Raw genomic sequence first — 16,654 nt, forward strand, 5'->3', positions numbered from 1 at the left:
ACGCATCCTGCTATGTCAGTTCCTCATGGCAAGCATGTAATTCTGGTCCATTCAAATAGGGAAATTGGGGACTGAACCTACTTTTACATTTTAGTTGGACTAAAATGCTGGCTTTTGGACTGAATCACAGTTTTTTTCCACTTGCTAAGTTTTGGTTTCTGTTGCACAACAGTCTTGGAGCACACAACCTTGGATTCTTTTGAAGCTAAGCTAGAAGGTACATTAGAGCTGTGCATGATCATTCAGTCTGCAGGACCAGGTTAGAGGTAGTCCATACTAAATGCCATCAAACATATAGAGGTGGATTTTGTGTCCTCAGCACAGAGTGCCTTGTTTGCCAGGTTTGATTCTATTGTCCCAAAATAGTTGCTAAGGTGAAAGTCCAGAGCCTACGAGAGAGATTAGAGGATGTGTGTAATTCACTTTCTTCCATTCTAGGGCTTAATTATTTGTAATAAGTTAACTTTAAATTTGAAAAACCACCCCAAAACAAAAAAGCTTTTTGCTCCACTAGCACATGTGTGCTTTTGTGTAAGCTTTCAAATTCTGCAGGAAAACGGGAAGGAATTTGCATACTGGGAGATCTGAGCACTCTGTTCTGTACCTAAGCAGTGCAGTTCAAATACTTGTTTCATAAGACTTGCAATGAGTATTGTTCCAACAGTATCACTAGTGTAGGGTGGTTAAAAAAAATTGGTAATGACTTGCATAATGCAACTGCTGTGTAGCTGCCCAGAGGATGTGTTACATTATCTGTGTTAGACTAATGTGATACATGGTTCTTCCTGAGAGGAAGATAGGTGCTTACACATTTCCGTAAATGAGCTTAGTGATATCCAAAGCTCCAAGCTTCCAAAAGGTGATGATTTGAAGGAGCAAAACCAGTCCTAAAACATTGATTTAAGGAATTACTTGAGAAGTCAAGGGACTAATTTATAGCCCATATTCCAGGGTGATCATCATAATGACTTCTAAGGAAAGAACTTTTTCTCCAGCTGCAAAGATAGTGAGAAATGTTAGCTGATGAGAGTGAATGGAAAAAAGTGTTTGATGAAACTGAAATATTCTGCTTTCTCCGTTTCACTTTTGCGTAGAGACAGATTTTCCCTGAAAATTCAGGGGATCATACTCTTCAACTGAACATATGCATCGGCAGTTTGTGTTCTTCCCTTAATGGCAGTTGATCGGTTTTATTTTTCCCTATATGCTCCAAGACTGCATGTAGCCCTGTACATCACTCTGAAACCTGTCACTCTGCAGTCCAATTTTCTGCACAGCATATATAAATTATAAATTAATACCCAATTTTACTTACCTGTTAGAAAAATGGCTCTCTGAATTGTACATTGCTAATTTTTTAATTCACACCTCTTGACACTTTTTTGAACTCTGTAGGTTGTACTTCTGCAAAGCAGTTTCAGTTAGACAAGGATATGGAAAATAACTATTAAAGCTTATTTACCAGCTACAGCTGTCTTTGGAATATTATGTGAACAAGAGGTACGAAATGTCTGTTACACGTTTTGAAAATAGGGTCAAAGTGGGTCAGACAAGATGGGGAAGAAATTCTGTGTCAGAGAAGTTAAGTAGTCATGCTGCAAAGATCAGACCTTTACTTCAGATGCAAGTATAGATTTGAAAATAAAATTATACATGATGCAGTTTTGTTAGATGTGCTGAATATGACATTTACTAGCAGTGCAGTGTTTTGCAATTAGACGTGAGAGCAGGAAAAGGCCCTCTGTGTCTCTTGACCTTCTTTTCCTGTCCCTCGTTGACGAAACCCATAAAACTGGTTATTATTCAAACCTTTCCCTGTTAAAGGAAGGAAGCAACAAAGGGACTGAAGGACAAAAGGTCTGAGGGGGCTTCACACTCCGTAAGAAGGTCTTCTGAAAAAAGACTGTGGTTGAACTCTAGCACAGCATGAAATTAAGTTATTGTATTACATGGTCAGTCTAACCCATAATTTAAAAAATCCCTAGCAGAATGGAAACTAACAGCTAGTGAACACAAAAAGCTCAAACAGATGTGAAAGCTGTCTCATGCAGTAATAACTAGCAGTTGCCCATTCTCCCTATTAAAATATTACAGATGTGGATAGGAAAAACCATTTGGTTTTCTGATTTTACATTCTCAGAAGCTCATTGTTGTCATAGGCCATGGTACAATGAACTTACGTTTTGAAGTGTTTTATGGTGGATTTGTTAATGTGTGGACACAACACAGGAAGTTGGCTCTTTTCTAATTTATAGGCACATCAACAATCCTTATTTTTCATCAGCATTCTGTCCCCAAACATACCCATTGCGTGTTAGTTGAATGAACCACATGATATGAGGTGACCTAATTATATTTGAATTTTAAAACCAGAGAAGTGTAATCAACATAGTGCAATGTGGTAAGTATTGCTATAATTTTTATGTTATGATCCTGATGTAACATTGACTTATTTTTTTAAACTTTCAGAGATATCATAAACCACACTTTCTACCTGGTCAATTTGATCTGTGAACAGTGTTGAGGTTACCCATGGAGCTGCTGAATTTTGCCTGTAGACCTCAGAACCGTAACTTCTGTTGTCCTTCTCCAGCGGTAGTCACCTTTGCATTTTTTGTGGAGTTGATCTAACAGGAAACCATACAGTAGCCCCACCTTACTGTCCTCTGTCTGTAACTCTGTTGCCAAGCTAGAAAAGAGAGGCAGCTTCCCATCTCTGTAGACTGACCATTGAGGTTGGTCCTAAAATGTTACTCTGCTGCTCTAACACTTGTTTTCAAATATAAACCTGCTCATTTTTATTTATTGGGAAGCTGGTGAGACACTGGAAGAGGTTGCCCAGAGAAGTTGTTGATGCCCCCTCCCTGGCAGTGTTCAAGGCCAGGCTGGATGGGGCTTTGAGCAAACTGGTCTAGTGGAAGGTGTCCCTGCCCATGGCAGGGAGGTTGGAAATAGATGATCTTTATGGTCGTTTCCAACCCAAACCATTCTACGATTCATTTGCTCTTTAAGGTAGCTGTAAACCCCTTATGTTAATTAAAGATCTGAATAGAGTGAATGTGGCCTTAATGGGAGATGAATGAGAAACTTCAGTTTTAGTTTGGAAACATATCCTAGTGTATTACCTTGAGGTGACCATAGTCCTAATGTTAGAGATATGTTGCAATTCCTCAGATTTATTAAAATGGATTTTATTAAAAGATTGAGCAAAAGAGTGTTGAGATGAAGTTGAGGTGACAGTGGAGACCAAAACACAGTTTGAAGAGCTCAGTGTAACAAATGATGTAACATTGGAGGTAAAAAGACTTGTGTTGGTTGTCCTGCAGATGTGCTGGGTTGGTCTCCCTGATGAATTGCAGTGTACCCCTCTGGCTGAGAAGGAGGCTTCTGAAGTTTTAGGTCCTTTGTTGATGACATGACAAATGAGAACATTTTCAAGAGGGGGTGAGTTTGACTTTTGTAACAACCAATTCTCTTTCATTCTATTCAGGGACCAGCTCTGTGGCTTTGGGCTGAACAGTTAAATCTCAGTGTTTGAACGGGTGTGATATCCTTCCATCTCAGAAAACGTACAATGGCTTACAAACAGCAACCATTTTTTAAATGAAATAAGTAGTAGTCTTAGCAACACATTGTTTCTGTGTGTGAATTCCTCTCAAACTAATTGTCTTTAAAATTGTCAGCACTTAAAACTAATAAAGCTGGATCTTTTACCAGCCAGAACCTGGAACACATATAGTCTGCAGACTTCTCCCATGTTGGTTTTGTGTTTGTTAGGTGGTATTCTACCATTAGTTTTCAATAAACCTGTGGTAAAGCCTTTCATGAATAAGATAATTTCTCACTGCAAATAGCTGTAAAAGCATTTTAGCCTACTTGTTCCTTTAATTCAGAAATAAGTTCTAGTGTTTGGAAGATATGTCTTTGAGAAGTTGTTCTTTTAGAATTGTTCCTGCAGGCAATGCTTTTTTTTTTTCCTCAAAAAAAAATGATGGTGAGGTGCTAAAGTCAGTATTTGAGCCTTAGTTTTCAACCAGTATCTTTTTATTTTGTCTTTAAAATATACTGATTTGCCTCTCAGCCAGACTTGCCTAATAATATATGAGGTTAGGACAGGGAAGTAGCTCAGGTTTTGATCAGTTTGACATTAAGTTTACCATACCTGAAGACTTATGTTCTTTGCAGGAAATACCAAAGCATTCTGCCAGAGTTTAAATTCATTAATATTTTTCCATTTCCAAGCAGAGGTAATATCAACTCCCTTTTGTCTATTTAGCTCCAAAAATTGCTTTCCTCATGGCTTTTAGTTTTAAGAATGTTATAATTGGTTTGGGAGTTAGTCTCATGAACTTGCAGTATAACTTTCATTGGGTTCATTTTGTGGGTGAAAATTAGTTTCGGTTATTTTTTTAATTGCCTGCATTTTGTGTAGGCGGAGGTGGCCGTGGTTAATAAGAATGGAAACATGGGAAAGAATTACTGTAGTTTGCAAGCATTAAATTGTGTTGAGTACAAAGATAATAGGATCATAGAACCATTTTGGTTAGGAAGGGAACAGAGACAAATAGGAGCTGGGCATTAAAGCAGTTCTTTTTTCCCAAAATTTTAAGTTTTGTATATTAAAGTTTCATCAAAACAAAGACACAAGAAGATACTTTATCCAGACTGCATCTGATGCTGTATCCACAAATTTCAATGCTCCTAATAGGAACTATTTGTGATTTATGTCAGTATTCAGAAGTCATCAAAATAGAGACGTTAAAAATCTCAACATTTACATTTTTTAATCTCTGAAATATGAAATGCATGTAATGCATGTTTTTTGATGAAAGTATAAATAAAACAAACTATTATTGCCTTACTGGATTGTATATCTTGTGTAGAAAATATTTTTTTGGGGCCCAAAATAAGGGATGGTTGAAAAGAAAGCTCCTTAAAGAATGGTACGATTCAGACCTTTGTGTCCCAAGGAAGGTTTGATACTCTGAGAAGGGGAGTCCTGGTTTGCCTCATGACTGCCCTGTGATGGTAATACTTCTACATTACAAGAGGAACTAGGATCTTTGTCACCTCAAGCGCTACGTATGTGTTCACGGTATGGAATATGAATTGCCACAAAATAAGCACATCTTCTAAGGCTAGTGTTTTGCCATCATTTATTAAAATCCTGTAGGAATAAATACTGTTGAGGTCCAAACAGTGGGGGTAAAGCTCTGTTTGTATGTGTGTTGGTGTATGTAAATGGGAGTTGTCAAAATGTAGGTTTCAGCTGGTATTTATCTCTACAAACAAATTTTGCTTTAACGTCTAAGACAGTTATGTACGCTGCTGCTTGGTTGCACGTTTAGAGATTTTTTTGAAAGATTGTTCAAGAAATGTCAAAATTAGCTCTCTTTGGCTTAGCTTGTGTTCCCATTACCACTGAGAAATAATCCTCGTGCAGAATGTGTAATGGAGCAGCTATGACATTGTCTTCTGAAGAAGATCTTTCCTTCTTGGGGAGATGGTTGTTGCTATTGTTTGGTGGCCTGTTGTCATAACAGACTGAAGATGAAAGGGAGAGTTGACATCTTTTGTTAGGCAACTGATGTAGTTAGGAAAAGAATAGACACATTTTTCAGACCTCATTTTCTTCTTCTAGTCGGAAATGCCCTTGAACTCAGCTTTGAAGGGTGCGTTAGCCTGAAACTTGTCTGGTTCTTTTCCCAGCTATATTCATTGGTCTTACATTATTTCTTCTTACAAAACTTGTTTTTTGTGGTATGTTAGGCAAACCTGTATCTTCCAGCATTTCTTATTGCTATGGGATCTAAAATTATTAAATATTAATGTGGTATTAAAGCTATCTGGTGTGGGTTTTTGGCATTTATTCTTAAATGACTTTGCCCACTTTTCTTTAGCAGCAATGTTTGTTAACCTTCTCATTTTAAATCCTAAAATCTTGCAAATTCTTGGAGAAGAATTTAAAATAGAATGCATGTTACTATTAACACAGCAAAAAAAGTGAAAAGTTTTACTGTAAGTAAGCTACAGCAAATAAAAGAAGTTGTGCATGCATGGTGAATAGGTATAGAGGATATTTCAAGGCAGAAAAAAGGGCAAAGTTTTTAAAATACTCTATTGTGTTTTCTAGCATTTGATGTCTTTCAGACCAGAGTACTTGATTTGAGTATTTTTATCAAACACTTCTTTAATTAAAATACTTCAGTCTGTTACAGAATTACATAGTTTATAGCATTCTCTTATTACTTAACTGCGCATTGATAATAAAACGATATAAAGTAAAATAAATGCGTGCTATCCCAAAGATGTTTGGTAATCATGCAATGTATTCATTGTAGCAGTTTTTGTGACACAAATGGTCAGTGGCTGCCTTTTGATGGGGCCTGAGCTTCTTTTCTGTGCTGTGTCCTTTTTCAGTGAGTTCAGTGTCAGTGGTAAGAACAACATTAAGGTCTGCTAAGCCCTTGATGCTGTGACTCGGCTTTATGCTTGAGACTGTTGTAGGAGATCTCCCATTTTCTTGGGATCATTCCAGAGTGTCCAAGTCTGAGATCTTCCCAGCCCCATCTTCATAGAATCATAGAATGGTTTGGGTTGGAAATGACCTTAAAGATCATCTAGTTCCAACCCCCCTGCCACAGGCAGGGGACACCTTCCACTAGACCAGGTTGCTCAAAGCCCCATCCAACCTGGCCTAGAACACTGCCAGGGAGGGGGCATCCACAGCTGCTCTGGGCAACCTGTGCCAGTGTCTCACCACCCTCACAGTAAAGAATTTCTTCCTAATATCTAATCTAAATCTACCCTCTTTCAGTTTAAAACCATTCCACCTCGTCCTATCACTACATGCCCTTGTAAAAAGTCCCTCTCCCATTTTCCTGTAGGCCCCCTTCAGGTACTGGAAGGCTGCCAGAAGGTGTCCCCAGAGCCTTCTCTTCTCCAGGCTGAACAACCCCAACTCTCTCAGCCTGTCTCCATAGGAGAGGTGTTCCAGCCCCCTGATCATCTTCATGGCCCTCTTCCGGACTCACTCCAATGGGTCCATGTCCTCCCTCTGTTGGAGGCCCCAGAGCTGGATGCAATACTGCAGGTGTGGTCTTACGAGAGCAGAGTAGAGGGGTGTATAAATTCTGCCCATATGATGTTATTGTGAGAAGCGTTCAATAAAAACAGGTTAAGGAGATGATTTCCTAGGTCTTTATGTAACATTGTCTATGTTGAGCCGGTTAGTATGGAAATGCTTGATTTTTGAGCTCATAAAAATGAAGTTGAATGTAGTTTGTAAGTATGAAAGTACTTGTGGATATCAAGTTGTTAAAAAGGATATTTTTAACAATATTACCCAGGCAAAATATCTAATGCTGCTTCTGTGTTCCCTTTCCCAGTCCTAGCAGAGTCTTACTGGGATTTTTCAGAAACAATTTCTAAATATGCCTGCTCAATTCAGATGTTAATATGTGCTTTTTGAGAGTATTCTGTGCAGCACTTTGAGATTTGATGTGTATCACAGACAGGTAGCAAATTTAATTGGACTACCTTTAGGAAATCAATTTTCATTTTGCTTTTTTGAGGATTGAAACAAGCTGCAACATAAATGGCTTTGTGATCAAATGCCACTAAAACCTGAACATCAGAATCCTCATATACATGTGATCTGGGCTTCCTGTCTACCTCCCTAATCCTTGTGTCATTCTATCCTGTGATTTTTTTAGTGAGGGTCTTGAAGAAGTTCTTCTCAGACAGAAAAACTGGTTGACTTGCTACAGGCACTTGGAGTAAGCAGGAAGCAGAAGAAAAGGAGAAAGTCATGGATGCTGGAACACCTGGCTTGAGAGTTGACTAGTAATTGACTATACCAGCCACTGGATGTCACTTGTTCCACATAAATATATGTAAGAAGTTAATAGTCTGGCATCAGAGAAAATAGTTCTCATGTCTGTTGTGAGCATGGAAATGGTGCATAGGTGAGCACGGGCAGCAGAGTTTTTCTTTCTCTGCCATGTGCTTTTTCATCTGAAAAATCAAGAGAGGTTAATTTGAAGTGACATGTTGTTACCTTGGAGCACAAGATGCTTGTAGCTGTCTTTTGCCTGTTACCCTATGATGCTTCTTAAGCGGGGTTTAGATGTTGGCTTTTCCTATAAAGTGTAATCATGAGACAGCCATCAGGAAGGACCTATTTCTGTCACTACTGTGCTCATCTCCATGCCCTCTGTAGCATTAGCATTGACTTGCACCGTGAGTTTGAGTCAACAGAAATGTGGTTTTCACAGCAGTGCTTTTCATCTTCCGTGCATTTGTAGGCTTGTTTTAAAGAGGAAAATGAGGGTGTAGAGAAAGATACAGTAAAGGCAGAAGAAAAGATGCAGCCAAAAAAAAGGAAATAAAAAAAAAACAGAAAAGACAGAAAGGAATAAAACCCAAGAGGAAGTATTCTCTCCTTGAGGTAGTGACCATTCACAGAAGAATATCTAGTTAAGGAAATTCACATCTTGAAAAAAGTGTGTGGGCAATGTCAACATCCATCAAATTCTAAATGTGCTTCTTGTATTGACATATGTAGAATGATAGAATCATAGAATTGTTTTGGTTGGAAAGGACCATTCAGATCATAGAGTCCAACCATTAACCTAGCACTGCCAACTCTACCACTAAACCATGTCCCTAAGCACCACATCTACAGATCTTTTAAATACCTTCAGGGATAGTGACTCCACCACTTCCCTGGGCAGCCTGTTCCAATGCTAGACAACCCTTTCAGTGAAAAAATTTTTCCTAATATCCAGTCTAAACCTCCCCTGGTGCAACTTGAGACCATTTCCTCTCATCCTATCACTTGTTACCTGGGAGAAGAGACTGACACCCACCTCGCTACAACCTCCTTTCAGGTAGTTGTAGATAGCAATAAGGTCTCCCCTCAGCCTCCTTTTCTCCAGACTAAACAACCCCAATTCCCTCAGCAGCTCCTCATCAGACTTGTGCTCTAGAGCCTTCACCAGCTTCGTTGCCCTTCTCTGAACTCACTCCAGCACCTCAATGTCTTTCTTGTAGTGAGGGGCCCAGAACTGAGCACAGTATTTGAGATGTGATCTCACCAGTGCCGAGTACAGGGGGATGATCACTTCCCTAGTCCTTCTGGCCACACTATTTCTGATACAAGCCAGGATGCTGTTGGCCTTCTTGGCCACCTGGGCACACTGCTGGCTCATATTCAGCCAGCTGTTGACCAGCATCCCCAGGTCCTTTTCCACCAGGCAGCTTTCCAGCCACTCTTCCCCAAGCCTGTAGCATTGCATGGGGTTGTTGTGACCCAGGTGCAGGATCCAACACTCAGCCTTGTTGCACCTCATACAGTTGGCCTCAGCCCAGTGATCCAGCCTGTCCAGATCCCTCTGCAGAGCCTTCCTACCCTCAAGCAGATCAACATTCCCATCCAACTTAGTGTCGTCTGTGAACTTACTGACGGTGCACTCAATCCCCTCATTCAGATCATTAATAAAGACATAAAAGAGAACTGGCCCCAATACTGAGCCCTGGGGAACACCACTTGTGACCAGCTGCCAACTGGATTTAGCTCCATTCACCACAACTCTTTGGGCCAGGCCATCCACCCAGTTTTTTACCCAGTGAAGCAGTCAGTTTCTCCAGGAGAATGCTGTGAGAAATGGTGTCAAAGGCTTTACTAAAGTCTAGGTAGACAACATCCACAGCCTTTCCCTCATCCAGTAAGCAGGTCACCTTGTCCTAGAAGGAGGTCTGGTTAGTCAAGCAGGCCCTGCCTTTCATAAACCCATGCTGACTGGGCCTTATCGCCTGGTTGTCCTGTACGTGCCGTGTGATGGCACTCAAGATGATCTGCTCAGTAACCTTGCCTGGCACCAAGGTGAGACTGGTGTAAGTGTAGTTACACTTGATCTAGTCATGTGTTGTGCAAACAGAATCGTGTCTATACATACGGCCTGTTACGTCAGTCCTAATGGCAGCTCCTGGTGGCGTTATCAAAAGACTGGAATAAAAGGAAGAAGGGTCTTAACTAAGCCACAGAGAACTGTGGTAAGTCTTTCTCACTTATGAGTCAATGCATATACAGGTAATCCTCAGCCAGAGCACACTGTCCCATCACTTCTGTTCCTGGCTAAGTTTTCATCTTTTTAGTAAGTATGTAAAATAATCAAATATAAATAATGTTCTAAATATATTAATCAAATATAATATAAAATATGTAAAATAAATATGTATAAAATGCATAATATAAGCAATATGTCTGTATCAAATATACCATAATTAATGAGTTGTAATATTACATCTTTACCATACTAATAATATAAATTTTCTGTAGTGTCAGAATGTTCTTTTCTACTGAAATGCTTCCTGTCTAGGTGTCAGCTCTTAAAATTTTACTGGTATTTAGTCTGTAGAATGACATCTTGTCCTTAGTGAAGTGAGGTGCGCTTCTTCCAATGACTTCAGGTTGAGCAGGTTTTTCCCATGAGTACTGAATTGTTCTGAAGTGCTATGGCATTCTCGCAAAAACAGAAATCCAAACAGAACTGTCCCCTGTCCTCTGAGAAACAACATTTGAAAAATGTAAAATCACTGAAATCAGCTCTGATTTTTATTTCTAACCCAAAATTTTTGTTCAAAATGAAAATACATGTTGTTGTATCTTACAAAATTCTGTGCATTGGACTTTGAAGAATAGAAGTTCAAGTGTGGATCCAATCTAAAACCCAACAATTATTGTTAACAATTATGTCCTACTTGTCATTCTCCTCAAACTTATGACATAAACACTTAAGTGATAGTGTCTTTGCAGGGTACATGAATAAGTTTTTAATATGTTTGTATTTTTAAATTTTTATTTTTTCACTTATTTATGGTAAATCACTATTTTAAAGTCTTATTTAGTGGTCTGGGAAACTTTTTAGTTTTTACAGTAATATCTTGTTAGTGTGTTTAAAACTGCAATAGTCTTTTTTTTTCTCTAGTTGTGTTTTTGTCATCTGATGTCATCTGCTATTAAAATTCTAGTAAGGGTTACTGCATGGTAGGGTCTCAGGTGGCTGCTGGTTACCAACTATACAGGCTTTTTGTTAAAGAATGGTCTCTTTCCAAGGGTCTTTTAGTCAATCTGAGTGTTTTCATGTCTGGTTTTATAAAAAGTTTTGTCCATTCAGTTCTGTTGTATCTTAAAACTCTACAGTGATGTTTTCAGTTTCAGTTTTTCATTATTCTATATAGTCTTAATTTCCCAGCAGCAAAGGCTGCCTCTATCTAGTGATTATAAAACCATATTAGTTCAAAATGGAAACAACAGAGCTTGTTTACTCTTCATTACATACAATTCAAACAGTGTATAATACAAACCTTTGCTAATTTTGTTTTAACAGTTAAACATATTGGTCAAATTTGGTAAATGATGCCCTAAAGGACTGTGCTACAGATTACAAGAGCTGAAGCAGTTTGTCAGCTGCTTTCTGGCACTGAATATTTTAATTAAAAATATGGGTGGAGCTTTTGTAATCACACACATACGAGGAGTGGAAAAATGAAAGGAAATAAAAAATTCACCTTTAACTTATTGTTGTGCATTTCAACAAAATTTTTTTTCTTGTAACAGCTATACCATGAAATTCCAAATGTTCCCTATAGAATTCAGATAAGGAAGGAGACAGCTGTTTCCACCATGGCTGTTCATGGAGGTAAGCTTTCATGTGCTAGGTCTTCATGCCAGTTTTCAGAAGAAGCCATATTCACAGTTCATCGCTTTGTGTTATGACTCCACTAGTATTTGGCTGGTTTATTTCACATTTGAGGAGGAGGGCAGAGGGCTGCTGCAGGTAGGCAGTGGCATGTATTATGGCTTCACATCTGTTTCCCCATTTGCCTCCTGTCCTCTGAGCAGCATGGATTCCATCAGAAGCAAGCCATTTCAAGTAGTTTTGTTTTTTTTTGTGCCACTTTCTGCTTCACATGATGAGGAATTCCAAGAAGAGCAAAGAGGAGGTGTCAAGGTTAGTGTGTTGCGGGGTTTCCACCTCTCCCTTGCTTTGCCTGATAACTAAGTGAGGGAGACCTCGCTGGGTGTTTTTATTAATTTATTTGTCTAGGAGTCCTATGGGTCTTTTTGTTTTGGGGAATTACCTAGTTCTAAATTACGGATGAGTAAACACGAGCAGATTAATCTTAGGTTGCTTGCTTAGCTTGTATTGTATCAGCTTCTTCCAAATGAGCTCTTCTACAGATTTCATAGCATGTCTCCTATGTCTGATATACAAGCTTAAATACATGCTTTAAGGAAACATTTGCTATCTTTAAATTCATATGTGAAGTCACAACGAGTGGTATCCAACAGAAACCCATGTGTGTAATGGTACCAAAAGTATAGCAGATTCTTAGGGCAGTAGTATATTAATCATACAAGAGCCCAGTGCTGTAAATTTTACTGCAGTAAGGTTGCAGGCACTGTAAGTGATGAAATGAAACAGTACGTACTAGAGTTCCTCTTTGTGCAAACATTTCAAACAAGCTGAGGCAGAATGAATAATGCATGCATTAGTAGTCTGCAGGGTGATATATTCATTAATTCTTTTAATGTTTATGGTGGACCTGCTTGTGAATCATGGTAAAAGACTAAGTAGTTCCAACCTGCTCAGTGTCAAAATCTATCTAAAAATGGTAGACAAACTCATTTAGGCTTTGCTTTGTTCATTCTTTTGAAAACTTGTGTGCCTGTACAGCAAATAATGGAACAGTCCTGCCACTGACAACTCATAAAATAAGTAGAGACAAAAGAATCCAGGTAAAATCGTGTAGAAGTCATATTGCTCAAAGAAAACAGGCAAGAAGACGTGACTTTTTCTCTGAGTTCTGGCAAGCAGCAAAATGACTCATGGTGTAACAGTGGATACATCTATGCTCCATGCTAACACTGAGGAGAGCCCCGGGTTCCATGTTCTGATAGACTTACCATTACATTGGAAAAAAAGTCTTTAGCTGGAGTGTGAGCATCTGCTGTCTGAGTCTTAAAATGATCGAGGTTGGTGAGATGACCATAGCTTAGTGTAAAAGGGTAACTTCTTGCTTGAGCTGAGCAGAGTTCACTTCTCCCCACCCTTCTCCCTCCAGTGAGGCACGTTTTGGCATCAACTCTGTGATGTTCGTGTGAATGACCCCTTTCCAGCAGAAAACCTTTATGGCTCTGGGCTAAAAGGAGGAGGTCCACCTGAGAGCTTCAGCCTGGCATTAACATACGATGTTAACAGGGCCAATACGCTACTGCATACCGATAGTCCGTGGCTGAACAGCATGTAGTGCTAGATTTGCGTACTTCATCTCCAGAAGCAGAGACCTCCTGTGATTTGAGCTCAAGAGGAATTTCTGTCCCGATAGCTGCTATGGTTTGGAGAGGTTTCATTCCTCCCCGGGTCAGCCAATAGGGAAGGACTTGTTTGCATGCAATTTGCAAAAGGCAGGCATTCCTTCTAGCAAAACTGCGTAATAGACACTCAAACGAATACATTTCAATAGGCAAAGTCATATGTTGTGTTTTCTGTAATTAGAAAATATTTATATGACTAATCTCTTAGGAAAATGGGGAAAAAACTATCAATTTTCCCACACTTCGAACTCTAGAATGTGACCTCAATAGGAAAGTTACCTATGCCAGCAGATTTCTTTTCATGAGCAATACTCTTTAGTATGACATTTGAAAGTTGTGCTGAAACCACTGAGGTCAAAAGGTAGAAATAAAAATCTCCTTTTTCTTTTTTTTTTTTAAGGAACAGGTATGTGTCTCTGTACAGAAGATACAGGGATGGAATCTTTTTGCCTTTCAAAAAGTTACTTATTCTGAAGTTTTACAGAAGAAAGTTATTTACACACTGGGCAAATATGTTCTGTTTATCTGCCAAGACAATTCTTGCACCATAGTTATCGCTTCTGAAGAAACAAATGTCCCCTTTCACATTACAGCTATGCATAGTTTACAGGAATTTTTCCAGGACTCCACTTTAGAAAAACTGCAGTAACACTTACATGTTTTTCTTTTCTCTCATGTGTAAGCTGTGACCTTTTTATCATGGGCCCATGCTTATACAAGCCAAAGCACTAGTAGGTGATAACTTTTAGGTGTTATGAAAAGTACTCTACTAAACAGGAGCGCTGCAAGTTTTGTCAGAGAAAATCACAGAATCACAGAATGTTCGGGATTGGAAGGGACCTCGAAAGATCATCTAGTCCAATCCCCCTGCCGGAGCAGGATTGCCTAGACCATATCACACAGGAACGTGTCCAGGCGGGTTTTGAATGTCTCCAGAGAAGGAGACTCCACAACCTCTCTGGGCAGCCTGTTCCAGTGTTCAGTCACCCTCACCGTAAAGAAATTTTTCCTCATATTTATGTGGAACCTCCTGTGTTCCAGCTTGCACCCATTGCCCCTTGTCCTGTCAATGGATGTCACTGAGAAGAGCCTGGCTCCATCCTCATGACACTTGCCCTTTACATATTTATAAACATTAATGAGGTCACCCCTCAGTCTCCACTTCTCCAAGCTAAAGAGACCCAGCTCCCTCAGCCTCTCCTCATAAGGGAGATGTTCCACTCCCTTAATCATCTTCGTGGCTCTGCGCTGGACTCTCTCCAGCAGTTCCCTGTCCTTCTTAACTGAGGGGCCCAGAACTGGACACAATATTCCAGATGCGGCCTCACCAGGGCAGAGTAGAGGGGGAGGAGAACCTCTCTTGAGCTGCTAACCACACCCCTTCTAATACACCCCAGGATGCTATTGGCCTTCTTGGCCACAAGGGCACATTGCTGGCTCATGGTCATCCTGCTGTCCACTAGGACCCCCAGGTCCCTTTCCCCTACGCTGCTCTCCAACAGGTCTGTCCCCAACTTGTACTCATACCTGGGGTTGTTCTTGCCCAGATGCAGGACTCTACACTTGCCCTTGTTATATTTCATTACATTTCTCCCCGCCCAACTCTCCAGCCTGTCCAGGTCTCTCTGAATGGCTGCGCAGCCTTCCGTTGTGTCAGCCACTCCTCCCAGTTCGGTGTCATCAGCAAACTTGCTGACAGTGCACTCTAATCCCTCATCCAAGTCATTAATGAATATATTGAATAGAACTGGTCCCAGTACCGACCCTTGAGGGACTCTGCTAGACACAGGCCTCCAACAGGACTTTGTCCCACTGACCACCACTCTCTGGCTTCTTTCCTTCAGCCAGTTCACAATCCACCTCACTACCCGATCATCCACACCACACATCCTCAGTTTAGCTGCGAGGATGCTGTGGGAGACTGTGTCAAACGCTTTACTGAAATCAAGATAGACCACATCCACAGCTTTACCATCATCTGTCCACTGGGTTATGTCCTCATAAAAGGCTATCAAGTTGGTTAAGCATGACTTCCCCTTGGTGAAGCCATGTTGAGTGCCCCTAATGATCACCCTATCCTTGATGTGCCTAGAGACAGCACCAAGGACAAGTTGTTCCATCACCTTTCCGGGGATGGAGGTGAGGCTGACCGGTCTGTAGTTACCTGGGTCCTCCTCCTTGCCCTTTTTGAAGACTGGAGTGACATTCGCTTTCCTCCAGTCCTCAGGCACCTCTCGCGTTGCCCACGACTTAGCAAAGATGATGGAGAGTGGCCTAGCAATGACTTGCGCCAGCTCCCTCAGCACCCATGGGTGCATCCCATCAGGGCCCATGGATTTATGGACGTCCAGGTTGCTTAATTGGTCCCTGACCCAGCCCTCATCTACCAAGACAGATTCCTCCTCTATCCTGACTTCTTCTGGGGCCTCAGGGGTCCAGGGCTCCTCAGGACAGCCTCCAGCAGTATAGACAGAGGCAAAGAAGGCATTCAGTAACTCCACCTTCTTTTTATCCTCTGTCTCCAGGGCCCCCACCTCATTCATCAGTGGGCCTACATTGCCTCTAGTGTTGGTTTTACCTGCAATGTATTTGAAGAAGCCCTTTCTGTTGTCCTTCACCTCTCTTGCAAGGTTTAATTCCAAGGAGGCCTTAGCTTTCCTAGTTGCCTCCCTACATCCTCTGACAACAGACTTATATTCCTCCCAAGTGGCCAGCCCCTCCTTCCATGATCTGTACACTCTCTTCTTCCACTTGAGTTTGCCCAGCAGTTCTCTGTTTAACCATGCAGGTCTCCTGGTACCCTTTCTTGACTTCCTACCTGTTGGGATGCTTTGATCTTGAGCTTGGAAGAAGCAGTCCTTGCATGCTAACCAACTATCTTGGGCCCCCTTACCTTCTAGTACCCTGTCCCATGGGATTTCCCCTAGCAATCAGTTGAAAAGGCCAAAGTTGGCCCTCCTGAAGTCCAGGGTTGTGATTCTGCTAGCTATTCTGTTCCTGCCACATGAGATCCTGAACTCTACCATCTCAAGGTCACTACAACCAAGGCTGCCCTCAACCTTCACCGCTTCAACCAGACCCTCCTTGTTAGTGAGAACAAGATCCAGCAACGCTCCTCTCCTAGTTGGCTCATCCACCATTTGCATCAGAAAGTTATCATCAATGCACTGGAGGAACCTCCTGGACTGAGGATGGCTGGCTGACTAGGCCTCCCAGCAAATATCAGGGTACTTGAAATCCCCCACGACAACCAGGCCCTGTAATTGAGAG

The 16,654-nt window shown here is 40.8% G+C and overlaps 1 long non-coding RNA gene across 1 annotated transcript in view; it reads left to right on the plus strand.

Annotated features, from left to right (window-relative positions):
- LOC137676780 (uncharacterized) overlaps positions 1-16,654 on the plus strand; it is a 56,940-nt gene that overhangs the window by 2,286 nt on the left and 38,000 nt on the right. Inside the window, exon 2 of the long non-coding RNA XR_011050133.1 lies at positions 11,624-11,705. This is a non-coding gene — a long non-coding RNA (uncharacterized lncRNA). The remainder of the gene's footprint in view (positions 1-11,623; positions 11,706-16,654) is intronic.

Source organism: Nyctibius grandis, chromosome Z (genome assembly GCF_013368605.1).
Source record: "Nyctibius grandis isolate bNycGra1 chromosome Z, bNycGra1.pri, whole genome shotgun sequence".
In the NCBI taxonomy this organism is placed as follows: Eukaryota; Metazoa; Chordata; class Aves; order Nyctibiiformes; family Nyctibiidae; genus Nyctibius; species Nyctibius grandis.